Genomic DNA, 17,506 nt, shown 5'->3' on the forward strand with positions numbered 1-17,506 from the left:
TGGATCCCATCAACTCACAAGGCATGCTGTCAGGAACGTCTACTAGGAAGTGGTCGTTGGGCAGGAACCCAAAAATCCCCAGCATACCTGGGCGCCATTGTTAAACAAAAGCGCACCAAGGCCAGAGTTTTCATGTAAGGAAGATATAACCGTGTAGTAAAAATATAAGTGAGGGGCTCTAACGTCAAGGCAAGTCCATCCTAGAATGTGGCGTGGCAGCGGACGTCTCGTTGGCGACCGCGACTGTTGTGGCCTCCGTGTGCTTCCACTGGGACCCCTTGACTCAGCGCAGTCCCCCGCCGAAGAGCAGCCCCGGGACGAGGATGACGAAGGACAGCGCCACGCCAGCCACGCACAGAGCCGCAGTCACCCGCTGGTGCCACTGCTGGCTGCAGCTGCTCTCCAACTGCGGCTCCTGCCTGCCAAGGACAGAAGAGGCCGCAGCGACTGCTGGGTGTTCCCAACGGTCACTTCATGCGTTCTACAGTGCTGGCTGCACTACGAATTCTGACCGATTTCACGAAGTTCGACATCCGCACAAGTGTGATGAAGAAGGCAGATTCACATTAAAAACTTCCCACTGCCCTCTGCATGCACGTGGCTGCGGTGGTGGCTCGGCTCAAGCCAGTCGGCAGGCCCGTGCACTTTCCTTTTCATCTTTCTCTCAGTCACAACAACAACACTGTTACAGCCAGCGTCGTCGCTTTGGCGTACCCGGATGTTGCGACGCACATCTGTTCTTTCATTATGTACTCTCACATATTTCAACTGCCCTCTGTCTGCACGTGGGAGCGATTGTGGTTCAGTCGGCAGGCCCGTGCACTTTCCTTTTCATCCTTCTCTCAGTCACAACAACAACACTGTTACAGCCAGCGTCGTCGCTTTGGCGGACCCGGGTGTTGCGACGCACATCTGTTCTTTCATTATGTACTCTCACATATTTCAACTGCCCTCTGTCTGCACGTGGGAGCGATTGTGGTTCAGTCGGCAGGCCCGTGCACTTTCCTTTTCATCCTTCTCTCAGTGACAACAACAACACTGTTACAGCCAGCATCTTCGCTTTGGCGTACCCGGATGTTGCGACGCACATCTGTTCTTTCATTATGTACTCTCACATATTTCAACTGCCCTCTGTCTGCATGTCGGAGCGATTGTGGTTCAGTCGGCAGGCCCGTGCACTTTCCTTTTCATCCTTCTCTCATTCACAACAACAACACTGTTACAGCCAGCGTCGTCGCTTTGGCGTACCCGGATGTTGCGACGCAGATCTGTTCTTTCATTATGTACCCTCACATATTTCAGCTGCCCTCTGTCTGCACGTGGGAGCGATTCTGGTCCAGTCGGCAGGCCCGTGCACTTTCCTTTTCATCCTTCTCTCAGTCACAACAACAACATTGTTACAGCCAGCGTCGTCGCTTTGGCGTACCCGGATGTTGCGACGCACATCTGTTCTTTCATTATGTACTCTCACATATTTCACTGCCCTCTGTCTGCACGTGGGAGCGATAGTGGTTCAGTCGGCAGGCTCGTGCACTTCCCTTTTCATCCCTCTCTCAGTCACAACAACAACACCGTTACCGCCACCATCGTCGCTTTGGCGTACCCGGATGTTGCGACACACATCTGTTCTTTCATTATGTACTCTCACATATTTCAACTGCCCTCTGTCTGCACGTGGGAGCGATTGTGGTTCAGTCGGCAGGCCCGTGCACTTTCCTTTTCATCCTTCTCTCAGTCACAACAACAACTCTGTTACAGCCAGCGTCGTCGCTTTGGCGTACCCGGATGTTGCGACGCACATCTGTTCTTTCATTATGTACTCTCACATATTTCAACTGCCCTTTGTCTGCACGTGGGAGCGATTGTGGTTCAGTCGGCAGGCCCGTGCACTTTCCTTTTCATCCTTCTCTCAGTCACAACAACAACACTGTTACAGCCAGCGCGGTCGCTTTGGCGGACCCGGATGTTGCGACGCACATCTCTTCTTTCATTACGTACTCTCGCATATTTCAACTGCCCTCTGTCTGCACGTGGGAGCGATTGTGGTTCAGTCGGCAGGCCTGTGCACTTTCCTTTTCATCCTTCTCTCAGTCACAACAACAACACTGTTACAGCCAGCGTCGTCGTTTTGGCGTACCTGGATGTTGCGACGCATATCTGTTCTTTCATTATGTACTCTCACATATTTCAACTGCCCTCTGTCTGCACGTGGGAGCGATTGTGGTTCAGTCGGCAGGCCCGTGCACTTTCCTTTTCATCCTTCTCTCAGTCACAACAACAACACTGTTACAGCCAGCGTCGTCGCTTTGGCGTACCCGGATGTTGCGACGCACATCTGTTCTTTCATTATGTACTCTCACATATTTCAACTGTCCTCTGTCTGCACGTGGGAGCGATTGTGGTCCAGTCGGCAGGCCCGTGCACTTTCCTTTTCATCCTTCTCTCAGTCACAACAACAACATTGTTACAGCCAGCGTCGTCGCTTTGGCGTACCCGGATGTTGCGACGCACATCTGTTCTTTCATTATGTACTCTCACATATTTCACTGCCCTCTGTCTGCACGTGGGAGCGATTGTGGTTCAGTCGGCAGGCTCGTGCACTTCCCTTTTCATCCTTCTCTCAGTCACAACAACAACACCGTTACCGCCTCCATCGTCGCTTTGGCGTACCCGGATGTTGCAACACACATCTGTTCTTTCATTATGTACTCTCACATATTTCAACTGCCCTCTGTCTGCACGTGGGAGCGATTGTGGTCCAGTCGGCAGGCCCGTGCACTTTCCTTTTCATCCTTCTCTCAGTCACAACAACAACACTGTTACAGCCAGCGTCGTCGCTTTGGCGTACCCGGATGTTGCGACGCACATCTGTTCTTTCATTATGTACTCTCACATATTTCAACTGCCCTCTGTCTGCACGTGGGAGCGATTGTGGTTCAGTCGGCAGGCCCGTGCACTTTCCTTTTCATCCTTCTCTCAGTCACAACAACACTGTTACAGCCAGCGCGGTCGCTTTGACGGACCCGGATGTTGCGACCCACATCTGTTCTTTCATTATGTACTCTCGCATATTTCAACTGCCCTCTGTCTGAACGTGGGAGCGATTGTGGTTCAGTCGGCAGGCCTGTGCACTTTCCTTTTCATCCTTCTCTCAGTCACAACAACAACACTGTTACAGCCAGCGTCGTCGTTTTGGCGTACCTGGATGTTGCGACGCATATCTGTTCTTTCATTATGTACTCTCACATATTTCAACTGCCCTCTGTCTGCACGTGGGAGCGATTGTGGTTCAGTCGGCAGGCCCATGCACTTTCCTTTTCATCCTTCTCTCAGTCACAACAACAACACTGTTACAGCCAGCGTCGTCGCTTTGGCGTACCCGGATGTTGCGACGCACATCTGTTCTTTCATTATGTACTCTCACATATTTCAACTGTCCTCTGTCTGCACGTGGGAGCGATTGTGGTTCAGTCGGCAGGCCCGTGCACTTTTCTTTTCATCCTTCTCTCAGTCACAACAACAACACTGTTACAACCAGCGTCGTCGCTTTGGCGGACCCGGATGTTGCGACGCACATCTGTTCTTTCATTATGTACTCTCACATATTTCAACTGCCCTGTGTCTGCGCGTGAGAGCGATTGCGGTTCAGTCCGAAGGCCCGTGCACTTTCTCTTTCATCCTTCCTAAAGTTGCAACAACATTACTGTTCGAAATGCACATATCGCTCGTCCATACTGCCGCTCATTGTGGAAGTAAAGCTATTCCAAACATAATTATCGGCGGAAATGTGGGCTTGCTAAGTATTGACTCAGCGGGAGCAGCCCATATGCGTCGAGTTATAGTTCATTCTCTTATCTGGAGCCACGAGAGGCCTCTTTATATGACCCCGATTCTTTCATCCAGCCGAGGCCGTGGCTAAGAAATAAAAAACTGCTGGCGGCTTATTGCTGACGATGAAATATTGTACGAAAGCAGGTGTTAGAAGGCGGGCAGCAGCGCCATATACCTGAGAGCCCGATTGAAATCGCGTTTCCTTTCCTTTCGTGATTTACTTGCGTACAGATGGAAGGCGATGAAGACCACTACGCGTAATGCACAGCGCGAGAGTGCGCTGCAGTTTAACATGAGGCAAAAACAACATGAGGCGTGATCGGCAGCCGCGATAGGATAGTGTCTCGTACAGTGGCCAGCAAAGCCTGACTGCACGCGTCGCCGCGGGTTCCCAACCAAACATCGGCAATATTTATTTGATTTCTCCAGGTTGGCCAAGGCCACCCTCAAAGTCTCGTTCAGTTCTCGCCATTTCCCGAATCGCGTGACTAACATGAGAGGCTTCACCACACACCGGCATTTTCCAGGTAAGGATGCTTTCGCACGCGAAAAAAGTTGAATGAGCACTTAAACGCCACTTAAGGGTTGGACGCGATAGCGTTATGGGTTACTGCAAAACGCCAGGGTCCTCTTTGCGTCCCCCTTCGAAGACGCGTACGCTGTTCTTTTTCACCTTCACATAACACTTAACATGCCCCGAGAGTACAATGTGATAGCATTAGAGATCCCTTCGGCGCAAGTGCTGCTTTTCTGTCGCCTAGGTTCTGCCAACATGTCATCTACATTCTCATTATGATGCACACTGCATATGTGCACCGTATATTCATTGATCGCGGGCTGTCCTCATACCACTCCTGTACAAGTACTCTTAACGGTTAACCATTGCCCGGGCAGGTGGGTATTTCAAACATAGGCATCGGTAGGGCTAATTGGACCCAGGTTGCTCTTCCCAAGCAGCCTCTAGTGAGCAATCCTTAATTAACTGCCACCTACCACGGTGCAAAAGTTATGAGGTAACACGGTCACATGACCTCAGCAGCAGGTGGACCAACTGTTTTTTTCGCAACGCCGACACCGAGCATGCGATTGAAAGGCATCGCTTTAATTTCATAATGGGTAAACGACTAGGCGGCGCTGAAATTGGCTCCTCCTTTGTTGGTCCTCCTGATATTCTGGACAGCTTTAAAGAATTACTGGCGAAGTCATTTTTTTGTTCGCAGCCTTTCCATCTAAAAGCTACGTTCAAGGTCTTTACACTTTTACAAGACGTCGAAGACAGGGCATGGGTTTCATTTTCGCTTTCTTAAACTTTCTGTACTGATCACTGCTGTGCCCAGATATCCTCCTTTTTGTTTACTGCACTAGCCGTACGAGAAGCCCTCTAAAGGTCACTGTCGCAGTCGGCACTGGCCTCGCTGTTGGTCGCAAAAGAACTGTCGCATTCACACATTCTGCTGCTGCCCAAGGACAAAGCTGCCTCCGTAGAACTGCGTCGTAGGAGGCGTAGGGTCCGGGGAAAGCGCGATACCGATAACGCATGACATGTGCACCTAGGGAGCAGATGCATCGTGGCCTGGACCCTGCTTCGGGAGGCCGCCAGAGTAGAGTGCACCATAGCTATTCCTGTCAACAAGAGGCAAGCGAGACTGCAACTTCTGCATGCTCTTGAATCCTGCCATTATCTTCCACATCTTTTTTAATGCACTTGACAAGCAGTTATATCCTGTTTCATAACTGCATATCAGTTTCTAACGTTCGATTATTGTTGTGACGTATGTTCTTCACAGGCTGCAGTTCTTGCACAAGTAGAGTTTTCTGTTTGTTGCGTGTATAGGGGTCATGCAAATTTCCAGGAGCACAGCTGTGCTAGCCGAGGGACTAAGCTACCTGTATGAAAGCGCATCTGTTTAGGGTGATGATGATAGCGGTGACCATTAGTTTTTCAAGGCGGCACTACAACACTGGTGTGTGCACGATGCTTATAAATCTCTATAGGAAGTAAGATTTGTATTTCTAGATTCTGTATTTGACGATCTGAAGGGTCATACAGGTGGAAATGCCGCCAGTTGAAATAATATTGCGCAGCTAAAAATTAAGGCCCCGTGAAACAAAAACGCGCAGTGTAACTCGAAGCCATGACGCTGAACATCTAGGCGCTTTGCCGCAGATAAGAATCTTTAAAAACTCCAGATGTAACGCCGTCTCTCTTTCCCCGTATTGTGCAACTACCATTTTCCATTCGGACAATGGCTACCCCTACGCGGTGCTAGACTAGCAGTCGCTCACCGTAGCGCACACGATACTGAGAGCTCGAGGCTGTACTAGAAACAGCACAAAAGAGGCGCGAAACGTGATTATTGAAGCGTAGTGAAGCTTTCGCTTAAAAAAAAAGTGGAGCACTAACTTTCTCAACTCGTTGGAGTACGTTGCCAAGGCAGGTGTTAGAAGACAGCCCAGGGACTTTGGATGGTTGCCGCATTGTGTCAATGCCCCAAAAATTTTGTTTCTTTTTGTTCTGTCAATATTGGGCCTTGGCAGCCATATTTGTTCCAAGCCCGCCGACGCGGGGAAAAAGAACACGGTACTCTTAAACTTATCTAGTGAATGTATCACAAGTATACGCGCAGCGCCACGCTTTGATAATGACGTACACGATCAGCGTTCGTACGCGTATGGTTTGGTTTATTGGAGTTTAACCCCCGAAAGCTACTCAAGCTATGAGAGACGACGTAGTGAAGGGCTCCGGAAATTTCGACCAGCTGGGGTTCTTTAGCGTGCACTGACATCGCACAGTACACAGGGCACTAGAATTTCACCTCCATCGAAATTCGGCTGCCGCGGCCGGGATCGAGCCCGCGTCTTTCGGGCCAGCAGCCGAGCGCCCTAACCACTGAGCCACCGCAGCGGGGCCGTACGCGTACGCACAGGACCTGCTTAGCTTTATGCTCAATCGCATATAAGCACCAAGCGCGCTTGCCTTCCTCTCACATCTCGTTTCTTGGTACTTTTCTGTTGTCATCTTTTACTAATCGCTGTGCACAAAATCCTTCATAATGCCTCTCCCGTAATCGAGAGTAGAAGCAAGCATGAAATGTTTAGGGGCATAGCAGACTGGTTGTAGATGGTACTAGCCACAATCTTGAATGGGTCTAGTGAAGAGCACGCCATACTGTGCACTGGTCCATATGGACATATTGCATTCCTGACAGAGGCAATCTCTTCGTGTCTGCCTCGTCAGCTGTCTCCAGCTTCCATTTGACTTCCAGCTTTGTAATCGTTGTTTTCATTCCTCTGACAGCGCTGCACACTGCCGCCGCCAGCGTCGGGTGGTCTTCTACGTGAGTGAGTGTGTGGGAAAATGGCGCCATCCTTGGCGACGGCGCGAAAGCCGCTGTTCCGCAAAGCGCCTCTCTCACCGTGGTGCGGCCATCTTTCAAAGGCCCCTGATAGCCTGATGCTATGTATGCCATGCCTTTTTCACGGTGTTATTAGAAATGACAAATTATATTTCAGGGTATCTTAGATACACAGCTTGAGTGATATAAAAATTGGTAAATTGGTTTTTGAGGAAAGAAATGGCGCAGTATCTGCCTCACATATCTCGGCGGACACCTGAACCGCGCGGTAGGGGAAGGGAGAAATGTATGAGTGAAAAAAGAAAGAGATATCCCAACATGCAGAAATTGGATACAATGATTTCTGTAATACCCGCCGCGGTGGCTCAGTGGTTACGGCGCTCGGCTACTGAGCTGAAGTACGCGGGTTCGAACCACGCGAAAGGCGCCCGTCTGTACGACGTCAGTTCCCGTTAACGATCTCCAGTTGACCGCCACTACGGCACCTCTACCTTTCTTCTTTCACTCCCAACTTCCTCCCTTCGCTTACGTCGCGGTTGAGGTGTCTACCGAGATATGTGAGACAGTTACTGTGCCATTTTCTTTCCCAAAAACCAATGATTTCTATAACTTGTGCCGAGAGATGGGCTCGAAATCCTACCATAGTATGGGAATAGAGTCCAAACTCGCTTGCGTAATAAAGTTTTCCGCCCATCCATCTATAACTTGTTTGGGTAGCACCAAGCAATTGTATGCCAGTCCTGTACGAGGGCTTAGAAAGCGGAGAAGTCGACTAGTATAATCTCTTTTGGTGGCCGGATAACGCGAAATTACAGCTTATTTTGGATCTTGCTTTTCGCTAGATGTGACCTTAAGGTCACTAACAACGACTCTTATAAAGCATTTCATGCTAATCAAAGCACTTTCTCTGCAGTAGACTGCGCAGTTCATCGAACTACATAATACGCCGTATCACTGTTTAACCATGCGTTTCCCATTATGGACTGTTCAGATTCCTACCATAAAGCTTCCGCTCCTCCCTGAACATGCTCTTCCACAGCACCGTACATAGCCCGTCTGGTTCCTTGGCACTCACACGTGGTCCGGAGGGTTCCTATCGGCGTTGAGGATTCGTGGCGGACTCTCCGCAGGAGTCGCGACCAGCGCCGCTGGTACCTCGGCAGCGCCCCCTCCACGACCTTCAGGGTGGAGGCCCCGCTCCTCTTGGGCTCTCGCGGGCACCCGCTGCACCTTGTCAGCCCTGCTCACGGCAAAAGTGCATAAATGGCGCCGCAGTAAAGCTTTAGGAGGAACTTTAGAAGTTCTCCGCCTTACTGTCCTACTAATCTAAGTACATTATCCTACCGCTCTACTGAATACACGGTGTCCGAGGTAACTGTAGGTGGGGTTGAAAAAATATGCCGATGCACACTAAGACGACGCGACCAAATACAGGCGGCTGGCTGCTGTATGGAAGGAAGGAAGGAAGGAAGGAAGGAAGGAAGGAAGGAAGGAAGGAAGGAAGGAAGGAAGGAAGGAAGGAAGGAAGGAAGGAAGGAAGGAAGGAAGGAAGGAAGGAAGGAAGGAAGGAAGGAAGGAAGGAAGGAAGGAAGGAAGGAAGGAAGGAAGGAAGGAAGGAAGGAAGGAAGGAAGGAAGGAAGGAAGGAAGGAAGGAAGGAAGGAAGGAAGGAAGGAAGGAAGGAAGGGAAAACTTTATTTACACTAATGGTTTTTCGTGCGGTTTGGGGGCATCTTCAGAGACGTCTTGGTTCTACCCCCAGGAGCCTTCTCTGTCGAAGTCGTCCGCCTCTAATCAGTGGTCGGTTGCCCTCAGTCCAGGGCTCCGCTGGCCACTGCCGCCCGTTGAGCTCGCTGTACCAGACCTTGTTGGTCTTCGCAGCGGTCGCTGGACAGCAGAGTCTCCCACTGCTCCGCACTCGGGTTTTGTATTTTGGGGACCACGTCTATGTTTTGGCAGGCCCATGTGATGTGGTATAGTGTAGGTTTTCTGTATTCTTCTGTGTACGTTGAAGATCCCCAGATGATCGAAATTATTCCGAAGACCTCAGCTACAGCACCTCTTCCTTCCTTTCTTCTTTCACTCCTTCCTTTATCCCTTCCCTTAAGGCGCGGTTTGGGTGTCCACCGAGATACGTGAAACAGTTACTGCGCCATTTTCTTTCCTGAAAACCAATTTTCATTTAATTTTTTTTTTCAGCGTCATGCTGCAGAGAAACCGGACAAAGTTTTTAATTGGCCCACTTAGCAAACTATTCCGGTATTTTGTATAGTAGGGCCTTTTAAGAACGGCTTTGGAAAAGAATATTAATGCTATCTCATTATCATTTTACCGATGGCGTGAAAGTGGTGCAATTACTTTTTTTTCCAAATTTAACAAGTCCTACGACTATCATATGATGCGATGCAACAAATCTACCTTTGCAATGTTAATTTTATATTCGCCTTTTTAATTTTCGCTTTTAAAACGACTGCTTCCTTTCCGTCTTTGAATTAAATTGCTGTGTTCTGTTTGCGTTCCGCTGCTGCGTCGGCTCGTGCTCGTTGGAGACCTGTGTATGAGGGAGGTGGGTACACGGTTATAAGCGGGAGATGCTTTATTACTGGTGGGCTCTCGGAAGGCCCCGAAAGTGCGTTCACTAGGGAGCGCTTTTGGAGGGCGAAGGTTGCACACACGCATAAATAGAGCCTTTTTCGCCAAAAGTGAAGTATAGTGCTGACGTAGTAAAATAAATCCTAAAATGGAAGTGCTGTACTGTGTGCTGCCAAGCGAGCTCAGCAGCTGGAGCGTCAACATATTTAAAGCATGCGATTACAACGGCCCCTTTGAAGCGTGACTGAAATTCTTCCTGGTACAACTGCTACTGTCGGTGCCTGCTCATTCGTCCTTTATAAGAACTTTATATCAGGTGAATAGCTAAGAAGCTGTACTCGCAGGGCTTGTTAACTACAATGCTTAAGCAAGATGCAAACATCCAGTGGGCGCTCAGTAGTGAAGTCATGTCATAAAAGCACTGAGCCTTCCCCGAGGTGTTGTGTATATTAAAGTGGAAGATATTATGCGGAGTCACCCAGAAGAGGATCTTTACGTCGCCCCGTATTCTCTTCCCATCAAGATCGCGTGGCAAGGTCCCAGCGCTGTATGCGTCTGTGACCGCTTCGTCTTCTTTGAGGCTAAGAGCAGAAAGTGCGCGGGGCACTGGTAGAGCTCTGCAAAGGAAGACATTACATGCACACCCAGAATGATTGACAGCTTCGTTATCGGTACATTCTAACACCTGATAACTCTAGTATATAACAACAAAACCAGGCATTGAGAATCTGGCTTGAATTTGGAGTTGTCACCAAATGCTGTACTACAGTTAGCGCAGATAAGGCTTCGTTTCAAAATCGACAAACAAGCCTTTCGTCACTGTGATGACCATTCTTCAGAAAGGAAGACATGCTCCAAATTATGAAGAAAATCACGACAAAAACATCCAACGATTAACTAGCAAGCATATGGAATGTGCGAACATAATGCTACGCGTTTACAATAGCTTTAGTTGAATTTGGCGATTTACACAGCGAGTGTCAACACTAATATCTTCCGCCTAAAGCACCGAAATAAAACGTGCCCCATTAATAAATCTCAAGCGGTTCCGAAGTAACATCACGCGCTTTACCGTGCTGGCTGCCTCACGACTTCTGAGCTTTCAGCTTCTCCTGCAGCCTACACAATCTTCCCATCGACAGACGCAATATAAGCTATAATACCGTTACTTCTGTCGTGCTGTGGCGCACTTGTGCCAGTGTTGCCGCATAACCGCCTCCTTGATCAGCAACCTCACTTTGAAGCAAGGCCACGGGACCAGCATGTCCTGAAATGCACTGCATCTTTTAGGGGCGGTGACCTGCGCATCTTTTTACATTGTTTGCGACGATCCTCTTTCCGGTCATATCCCTCGCACGACATTTAATTTTTCTAAGTCTTGACCCGGGAGCAGACTCCACTCTGCCCCGAAAGTCTCATACAGCCTTTAACTGCCATTCGTTACTGAAGTGCCCTTAAGTACCGGCACGTATAGTCAAAGGACCACACGTCCTCTATCAGCACACAACGTACTTAGAGTGCGAGACATTAGCAATGGCCTTTAAAGTACAACTCACGCCGCTGGATGGTGGTATCTTGCCTACGATGCCTCGTCTGTCCCACTAAGCTGTTTGGCCGTCGTGATCAAAGCGATGACTTATCTGTTGTATTGTGGTTCATGTGTTTTCTGTGCTTGTTTCAGTTCTTGTTTCGGTTTTGTGGATTGTCTTGTATTCTTGCCTTGTGACGTCATCTCGTGTATATATAGGCTGCGTCCGTCCAATAAAGTGTCTTTGTCTTGTTCTTGGTCATGGAGACGGCGGCACGGACTCGACTCTCCTTACTAGACGGCCAGCACCACATTATCTATGGCTGAGGTGAAGGTCGGCAGATGGAAACTGGCCTACTCAGCGCCTACTCATCATGGTAAAATAATGCAATCCCGATAGAACAGCGCAGTGCGCTCCCGTGGTGGTTACTCACCTGATCTCCGTGGAAGCATTCCCAGAAGTGCCCGAACAGCCGCTGATGGGCATAGTGATGATGATGATGATGTCATCGGGCTTAATGGCACATGCCCACAGCGGGGGATTGACCAGGGTGCATAGCGGATACAAACGCACTCATGAACAGGGAATACATTTAAATCTAAAATTTTGGGACGCAGAGCTAGAATTTGTACAAAACCAAAAATACGGAGAAAGAAAAGTTGTGAATTCACATTCTAGCAGAGGAATCTACCAGATGAAATTATATAATCGTGCATAAAATCGAACACTGGTTTCAGGGCATATCCCTTGGCGCATTGTGTCCTGGGCGTGCGATCCACCGGTTTTGCAACTCTTCTTCTTTCTTTGAGCTCTGGCTGAGACAAATCCGCTGAGGGGCGGCGCTGCATTAAGCTGGTGGAGTGAAAGCCTCGCCCTTTGTAATGGATGGGACTCTTCACGTGGCTGCCGACAAGAATACGAAACACGTATGGAAATTTGCAATGACTGAACGTTCACGCCAGCGGATACGCAAGAAATGCTGGCGGCAAACAGCGTGATCGACGGCCGCCGCCCAACACCACCTAGTTCGTGTAACTCGGGTGGACGGATTTTATTGTTAGGTCTGATGCTTGGGCGAGTTGGTATGCCATATCCAAGAAGGACAGCGCGAAGTAGACAAGGACTAAAGGCAGATACACATACACAGCATAGACAAGGACTAGAAGGAAGACACACATAGACAGCGCCTCTCTATGTGTATCTTCCTTCTAGTCCTTGTCTATTTCGCGCTGTCCTTCTTGAACATGGATTTTATTGGTATCCGTTTGGAATCGGAGGGGCAGCTAATGGCATCTTGCAATGAAAAGTTTAAGTGTCGTTCATATGTACTCCGTACATTCTTACATTCGCTCTCTTCTGGTTCAAGCCTATTTTCATTGGGCAGGACATGCTTGGTAGCAACTAGCTTAAACCGCTTTTCTCTAAATAATCGTAGCATCATCCACCGCACACAACACACTGGAGAGGCCCAGTGAGTGTGGAAGGGCTCGATTACGTTCTTAGAGAGCACTTTTACAACCTCAGCGTTGGTGGCCTTGCGCTCGGCGTGGGAGACACGCTAGGGACGGCCAAGGGTGGGAGGGGAATCACTGGTTTCAATGGGGTGTGTCGGGGCGAGCGTTTGGCCCTGTGAGGTGTTGTTAATTCAAATTCAAATTCAAATTCAAATTCTTTATTTTCTGCCTTGTAAACATACAGACAGCGGAGGCGCAGAAAAAGCTGAGAAACAGCTTGACTAAGCCGCAGCCCCCTTTCGCTTGGCAGCAGCTTGACAGCAAGACTTTTAATACAGAAGGTGATAACAAGTATACAATACAAGAGAAAACGAAAGAACATTATACAATATTGACACAATATTCACATTGGGTAGACACAGGTAATGAAAGCAAAGGAGAGAAAAAAAAACACAAAACAAAAATCCTACATGCTAGCATACAAAGCACGCAAAGACCTGTTTGACGAACTGAAAAGGTCAAAATTATTATATATATACGCGTTTAGCAGGGACGGAAGAGTGAACTGCAGGCGTTCTCTACCCGAGTTTAACCGTGGGGTCGGGACTATCCACGTCTCCGCATGCCTTGTTGTGTAGCTTGCATCTCGGGTATGCAGTTCAGCTAGTTTACGTATGTGTTTTACGTTTCTACGTGTTTCGAGTTTAAACCGGACACTCAAGCGATATTTATACAAGTTGTGTATTTTTAGCACACCACTTTGTAGAAAGAGATCTTTGCTTGGCGAGTCCCAGGGGACATTGTAAACATGACGAAGGAACTTTTTCTGAAAAATGTAGATACGCTGAAGACAGCTAACCGTAGCTGTGCCCCACACTAGATGGCAGTAGTTTAAATAGGAGTAGAAAAGTGAATTGTAGAGGAGTAACTTTACTGTTCTTGGAATGACGTATCTGAGCCGACTTATGACTCCGGTTATTTGAGCCAGTTTCGTGACAATATGGTCCGTGTGGTGTTCCCAAGACATGCTGGAAGAAAAAACTACTCCAAGGCATTTAAATTGTTCAACTATGTCTATACGTCGTGAGTTTAGTTTAATCTCGATGGGGGAAGGAAGTACTTTGTTTTTAGGACGAAATATGACAGCTTTTGTTTTCTTCTCATTTATACGCATGTATCTGGATTCGGACCACTTTTGTAATTCACTCAAGGTGTCATTGCATTCCCGAACAAGGAGATCAAGATCATTTCCAGTAAAAAAGATGCTAGTGTCGTCAGCGTAGATAATAAATTTTGCGGCGGAGTTAATGTTGGAGATATCATTTAGGTACATATTAAAAAGTAATGGTCCCAATATACTACCCTGGGGAACGCCAGAAGTAACAAGTTTTAGTTCAGATGTCACATTGTCTATGCTTACAGCCTGTTTTCTATGCGAAAGATATGATTTCAGGATCATTTGAGCCAGTCCACGAATACCACAACGCTCCAAGTTTTTCAGGAGTACACTGTGGTTTACTAAATCGAATGCCTTCGAGAAGTCCACGAAGACACCAATAACAAAGGCCTTATTTTCAAACTGTGTTAGTATATATTCCTTTTGTTCGAGTAGTGCTAACTCGGCAGATTTATTTTTACAAAACCCAAATTGATTAGGTGACAAAAGGTCATGTTTATCAATAAAATCAGACAACCGTGTATAGAGAACTTTTTCAAAAGCTTTCGAGAATATTGGGAGTATCGATACTGGTCTATAATTTCCTAAATCATTGCGGTCTCCTTTCTTATACAAAACCGTTACTTTGGCTATTTGCATTTTTTTAGGAAATGTGCCCGTAGTAAAGCATAAGTTAAATATATCTGCAAGAACAGGGGCAATAACTCTTATAACATGCTTGACAGGCCTCACTTGAATGCCGTCAATGTCACAGCTATGGCTGTTATTTAGGCTTTGTACGACTGATATAACCTCCTCTGTCGTAACTGGGTTCAGAAATATTGTGTCCCTATTGTAAGAGCTAAAATAGGTGTTGAAATCACTTGACGGGGTGTTATGGGCAGGAGTGGTAAAAAAGTTGTTGAAGGCATCTGCCAACTCTCTGCCGGATACATCTTTGTTATCAAGCTTTAAAGCCCGCGGGGCAGCCTGTGGTTGCTCACGCCTCAGTAAGAAATTCAACCTTGACCACAACAGATCGTGGCGACCATTTTTAATTTCAAGAAATGTCGCGAAGTATTCCGCACGAGCGAGACGTAGCTTTTTTGTTAATCTATTTCTGTATTTCTTAAAAATGCTTAGGTCATCTGTTGAACGTGTGTTTAAAAAGATTTTGTACAGTTTGTCTTTCGTTTTAATTTCTTGGCGCAACTCAGAAGATATCCAAGGTTTGCGAGTTTTACGCTTTATTGCACGCACTTTTAGCGGGAAAGAGGAATGGTAGAGCTGTTTAAATACTCGGAGGAACTCATCGTAAGCCTCATTTGCGTCACTGGTAACGTCAATACTATCCCACTCAACTTGTTCTAGTGAACTGTGAAATGAATTGAGGGTAGCATTGGTTATACTTTGGTACTTCGCTTTCTCCTGTCGGTACTTTACCAGTCTAGTCTTATTTATGCATGCAAACACTGGAAGGTGGTCACTGATCGCACATGATATTACGCCCGACTCAACTATCGGTTGGGAAGTGTTCGTAATCAGCAGATCAAGAAGTGACTCACTTTCTTGTGTTACCCTTGTTGGGTCGTTAATAAGATTAATAAATCCGTTCGAGGCCAAGACTGCGTTAAAGTCTCTAGTAGAGGAGTTATCCTTCAACATATCGATATTAAAATCACCTCCAGCTATTAGAGTGTATTTGTTATCTGTTATAAATGAAAGAAAACAGTCGTAAAATTCCAAAAACCTAACCATATTTCCCTTCGGTGGACGATAGCAAACCGAAAACACGAACCTGCCAGTACAGGCTGATAGCACTTCAAAATCTTCAGTAATAAGACTGTACGAGTCCAACTTGTCGCATTCAATGTCATCTGACACCAGTAAAGCCACTCCACCCCCCCGGAGGCCGGAGCGGTTCAAGTAATAAGTTTTGTAATTGGTCATCCTGAAAACGTCGGAATCATCTGTGCTCCAAGTCTCACTGAGCATGATCAAAGAAAAAGGAAATGAAAATTCGCCAAAGAACTCTTCTAAACACAATATCTTGTTTTTTACAGAGCGTGCGTTCAGGTGAATAGCGTTAAGCGTTGTCAGCGCAACACACGAAGCAGTGCGGTTCAAGTCACTCGGCAGATAATACATCTGCTGCATTTCGATTATGTTTCAAGAAGAAACTCGAAAGATACCATGCTGAGTGCTATAGCCGATCCAAATCGCTCTTTCCCTTCACATGAATGGCACTCATTCCCTCACTTCGCCTAACGAAAACCTTTCCATTGACATACCAAGTGAACTTATAGCCTTTTTCTTTGGCACAGACTTTAGTTGCCTGAAGCAGTTCTCTATTTCGGCGTGTTAAATTTTCTTGCATGAAAATGGGCGGGTCGCTATCTTTTAAGTTCTTCTTATTCTTCAACCAGTTTTCTCTTGTAGCTTGCTTCGCAAAACGCACAATGATGCCTGGCGTCTTATCACGTTTAGCGGGAAGTCGATGAACAGTTGCTATCTCCGATTCCATCAAGCGAGGCACTCGAAGTTTATCAGCCACGTTATTCAATATGACTGTTAGATCCTCATCCTGCACTTCTTGTATGCCATGCAGTTCCAAGTTCAGCTGCCTGCTTCGGAATTCAAGATCGTGTATCTCCTTTTCAAACTGAGCTTGTGCTGCCTGATTTGAGTCATCCTTTTTCTCAAGCTCCGATATCCTCTTCTTTAGGTCCATGATATCAGCCTCTTGATGGCCGACCTTTTGCTCAAATTCATCAAACTTCGAAGATATGAAGCTAAGAGACTCCTCCATGCTTTCAATTTTTTCTGCCAGGGGCATCAGCCGCTCTAACTTTTGGTTAATTGAGAAGAGCGCAAGTTTGATATCTGTTTCAGAGCCACTACTCTCTTTACTACATGTATTGCTACTTCCTGCACTTCTGCATGATGGGCACTGCCACGCTTTCTTTGTGGCCTCATACTTCGATTTGAAGGTCTTTTCAGTAAGACCAGCACATTTTCCAAAGTGATAGTTGCTCTCGCATTTGGAACATTCCACAAATGGCTCATCCTCAGAGATGATCACATCACACGTGCTACAGGAATCAGACATTGCTTGAAGTGTACAGAAGTACTCGCAAAAGGAATCTCAGTAATGCAAAAAGCATAGCAAATGTCAACAAATGGCAGCAAATGGCAGCAGCAGCAGCAGCAGCAGAAATACTATTAAAATAGATATTATGGAAACATACGCTTACTAACCTGCAAAAGAGCAGTTTTTCAAATGGTGTTCACGGCTTGCTGCCGCTGCTGCTAAGTGACGGGCGGCCGAAGATGCTCCGCTTTTTGTTGGGTCGAGCTGGCTGGGTGCGCATGTGCAGATGACTTCTTGCCAGGAAATCCCTCGTCACTGGGGCGGATCCGTGAAATGTAGAGCCAGAAGTCGACGCAGCGCTTCGAATGCACGTTCGGTGGGGCCTCGAAGTAGACGGCACTGCAAAAGAGCAGTTTTTCAAATGGTGTTCACGGCTTGCTGCCGCTGCTGCCAAGTGACGGGCGGCCGAAGATGCTCCGCTTTTTGTTGGGTCGAGCTG

At 47.4% G+C, this 17,506-nt stretch overlaps 1 pseudogene; it reads right to left on the bottom strand.

Moving 5' to 3' along the window:
- Positions 1-184: 184 nt before the first annotated feature.
- On the bottom strand, positions 185-11,792 carry LOC149327330 (uncharacterized; annotated as a pseudogene).
- Between the last annotated feature and the right edge of the window lie 5,714 nt (positions 11,793-17,506).

This window comes from Amblyomma mixtum, chromosome 10 (assembly GCF_055824585.1).
Source record: "Amblyomma mixtum isolate Tamu chromosome 10, ASM5582458v1, whole genome shotgun sequence".
Taxonomy (NCBI): Eukaryota; Metazoa; Arthropoda; class Arachnida; order Ixodida; family Ixodidae; genus Amblyomma; species Amblyomma mixtum.